The sequence below is a fragment of the Diceros bicornis genome, chromosome 4, assembly GCF_020826845.1.
Source record: "Diceros bicornis minor isolate mBicDic1 chromosome 4, mDicBic1.mat.cur, whole genome shotgun sequence".
NCBI classification, from domain to species: domain Eukaryota; kingdom Metazoa; phylum Chordata; class Mammalia; order Perissodactyla; family Rhinocerotidae; genus Diceros; species Diceros bicornis.
The window spans coordinates 15,844,321-15,848,607 of NC_080743.1; positions in this window are offsets into that span (position 1 = coordinate 15,844,321).

A 4,287-nucleotide genomic window follows, 5' to 3' on the forward strand; every position below is an offset into this window, starting at 1 on the left:
AATTATCTGATTTCAAGACTTGCTATTGTAATTACTGTAAAGCTACAGTATTGAAGACAGTGTGGTATGGGTGAAACTGACTTCACGGGTATGTGACCTGTGCCGTCAACCAGGACCCTGCCCTCAGAAACATTTTATGCTTGGTTTATGTTCTGTTGCCACAGTCTTGAAATTCTTAATAATTTTTGAACACAGGGTTTTACTGGACAAATAACATAAAATCTAATTTAAATCACTTAGCTCTTTTTTATGGATCTTCCAGAAAAAACTCCCACACAATTTAAAATTCTATTTTCAGTGCTTTTCTACATATTAAAGATAAAGCAGGAGGATAAACAAAGAAATCAAAAGGTGGTGAATACACCTAGGGATTATTTTTATTTTCATGTCTAGATCTTATTAAGCATTTGTCTTTTGGGAAAAAAACTTACCAGGTAAATGCTACACTTTCAGCTCATGGATAGTACTACTTTTAGCAGTTGGCAAACTTTAGTTTTCACTTCAAGATTTTTGCTATATTTGTTTTCCACCTCTACTATTTTTACTTACCATATTTTAAACAATATTTATTTCTTCCTGTTGCAAGAGTTACATGAGCTTTTTATATTTCAAGATCCACTTAGAAAGTGATGGTAGCAACTTCCCCCATCTGGGCTTCTTCACAGTCATATCAAGATACAGATCATAACATCATAGCAGGATAGCAGAGGCCCTGGAAAGAGGCTGTGGTTGAAACAGTGCTTGCTACATGTTCATTAAATTCATTGCATTTTGTCCTGGCCATGGAGGAAGACTAGATTTTTCAGTCTCTTTTAGTTAGGAGTGGAAACTGAGTTCTGGCCAATGGAATGTAGACTGGAGCGATGTATACCCTTCCAGGGCTGGCTCCTATAATCTTCTGCACGATCCTATATGTCTTCCTCAAATCCTGGGGGGGAGGCCATTGCCTAGGGCAACCTTAGGAGCTGTGTTTTGAAGATGGTGGAGCCTCCATTATCTTGGGTTCCTGAATGACCCAAGAATGGCACCTCTCTGCCACTTTGTCTTGGACTGCTGCATGAGCAAAGAATAAATTTCTCTTGGTTTAACCATTGAAGGGAGGTGGTTTTTGTAGCAGTTATTTACCAGAACTAATAATTCAGATTAACTGAAACTATGAACAAATTGCCAATGAATGAAACAATTTCATTTCATTAGCAAAGGAAGAAATTACTTCAAGTATATGAAACATTTAGATGATTTTATGAATTGTTTAATCTAAAATTTAAAAACAGACAGTTTTGTGCAAATTGGGTCCTGATACAAGAAAATGACCTTGCAGTGCAGACTCCCAAGGGTAAGAGCAGTGTGTATTATTACTATTTACATTTTAGAGATGAGGAAACTGAGGCATGGAGGGCCTCATACATGTCTATATCACTGGTAAGGAGATAGTGTGGCTGTAGTGGCTGTGCCTATAACTTCATGTTGTATTGCTTCTTATTGCTAGAAGGCACTATTCAGAAGTTGGGAAATCTTAGAGCTGTTGATAAATCAACAACTGCACTCTCGTGGCTATTAAAACACCCAGGCATCCTTCGCAAGAAGGGCAAATGATAATAACTCAAATCCTATGATAAATCATTTTGTGCAAACCATTCTAGCTTCCAATTGCTTTTCAATGATTCATTATGCCTGAAGAACTGTGATATAAAGTTTGCGTTTCGACGCTTACAGAAAATTTCCTCTAGATTTATCTGGAGAAACTGAGTTTTTTTTTTCCAGGCAAATTGGTTCAATGCTGCTAGCTCAGCATGGCTCACTATCCTTAGTGCACATTCCAAACGAATAGGCATTTTAGAATTGTCATAACAAGACTGATTAGCAAAATTTAGCACTTCGAATGCAATGCGGAGACCCAGAGATATGTCAATCATAAATATTTTTAAGTTCATGTTAAAGTCTTGAATGAAGATTTCTCTCTAACTAATTTGAGTACAACTAACTAATCTAGTCTAATTTAGATACAAATGACCCTTCATAACAACTGCCAACTTTCATTTATTTATCAAATTTTTATCGTGTACCCATTCTGTGGTAGGCACTATTCTAGGTTCTTGGCATATATTGCCAAAAACACAAAGATTCTAGCCATCATGGAGCAAACTGTGCATGTTTTCATCAGTGAACAATCCGTTATAATGCCACTGGAAGAAGTTTGAGCACACTGGCTTTTCATTTTTTCTGCAAGAATGACAAGAATATTGTATGTGCATGTAATGAGATATCTTAGAGAACATTACTCTAGTGTGCTCCATCTTGGCTCCAACCAGTGACACTCCAAGGAACCAAGTCATTGTCTTTGGGAGGATAAATCACCTCTGAGGCATAAAAGATATTTTCCTCAAGGGGAGGGGAAATGTCAAAGGTCTATGCCTTCCTTAGAAGTAATCAAAGTCTACTCTTCAGAAAGTGGAAACAGTGGAGGGGATGGGTGAATCAAACTTCTATGTGTGGGTAGAAATGAAATCTGATCAGAAGGTTGCTCTTTCACCAAGCAAAATCTATAAATAGATCTTTTGGCTTCAAAGATCTGGACTGTATCAGAGGCAATCTTTTATCCAGGAGGGAGAATGGAATACTCTTGTATGTTTTTTTCCAGATGAAAAAATCAAGAAATCTTACTGGCTGCCCAGTGACTCAAAAGAGGGAGAGCAGCCATGGATTACCCAGGGGTCAGATACCTGAGCCAATTGATTTCTGTGGCTCTGGGACAACAGGGACTTTGAAGGACAGAATATGCCTAAAGGCGCTGGACACCAAGACTGAAGCCTGGGCCCAATACAGCATCAAGGATGTGGGGTTATTGTACTCATCCTCCTTCCAAGGACCATGTCTGCCCATGCGTGAGTTGAGTCAAAGGAATACTGCTGTTCCATGCACTTAACTACAGAGGCCAGAAGGTAGAGAATCAGCATTGTAGCACCTAGAGGCTTGTAGCACCTAGGAGCAATGGGAATAAACAGCGGGTGAACAATAATATATAACAGGAGAAAAGTCAAGAGGAACTTTACTTTTGGATTATATGTGTCCTTCATGTTCTCAGAAAATCCAGAGAGCAGAGGAGGGAAGGGTGAGATGGTGGTGTGTGAGGTGTAACTCAAAAAGCAATTACTGAACAACCTGTTGATCTATAAAAGGGAATTGAGTCACTCAATTTATTTTGGAAAAAATTTTAAAACACGTATGACATCTAGAAATCCCAAGAATTTTGAAGCATTTAAACCAGTTAATACTTAAAAAACAGGAAAAGAAATTAGCCTTGTTGAATCACTTCCATATGCTGAGTATTGCACTAAACAATTTTATCTACATAAATTTTTACTAAATTGATGCTTCTTGAGTGCCATTGCCTAATTTATTTTATGTTTGCCCTCATTTATTTTAAATCTGTGGCCAGGATCTACCTATTGATCCATCCATCCATCCATCCATCTGACCATTCATCTATATACCTTCCTGTCTGTATACATATGTATGCCTATATAGGTACTAATGTGTGCATATCATGAAAAGTATATTGTAAGTAACTAGATATGTAACTTTTTATTTGCTCAATGGACTTTCCATAATCCAAAACTTCTGGAACAGGACCATGGAGCCAAAAATATGTGAAAATATTCTTTTAACTAATGAATAGGTAGACAAGGCTTTCTTTCCATAATCTCATTTAAATTCTACAACAATTCTGAGAGTTGTTACTTCCCAATTAGCTAAGAATTAATTTAGGTGAGTTTGAACCCTACCCTGTGTGGTTCCAAGGTCATTGCTGACAGATAAGGATTAATGGAAGAGGTGACATTTAATCATAATTCTTTTTAAAAGGATAATTACACCCACTAACAAGGTGCTCCTGATGTCGTTCCTGCATCCTCTGTCCTCAACTTTCTATATTGAGCTATTGGCATTTTTGTTCCTCAAACAAGCCAGCCTTGTTACCTCCAAGGGCTTGGCTCTCACCTGGGAGTACTCTTTCCTAGATCTGTAAGGGATGGTTGGCTCAGTTTTCTTAACCAGCTCTCTGATTCAACGTCCCCTTCTCAGAGGAGCCTTCCTTGATTACTCTGACTGAAATTCTGTTCTCCACCCACTCCCATGCCTCCACTGCAATCAGACATCCTGTTTATTATTCTCATGGAACATATTAGCTTGATCATCTTGTTTATTAGTTTGTTTGCTTCTTTGTCATTGGCTCCCCACTCTAAAAGTTAGATCCCATTAGAACTGGAACCTTGTCTGTTCTGTTGT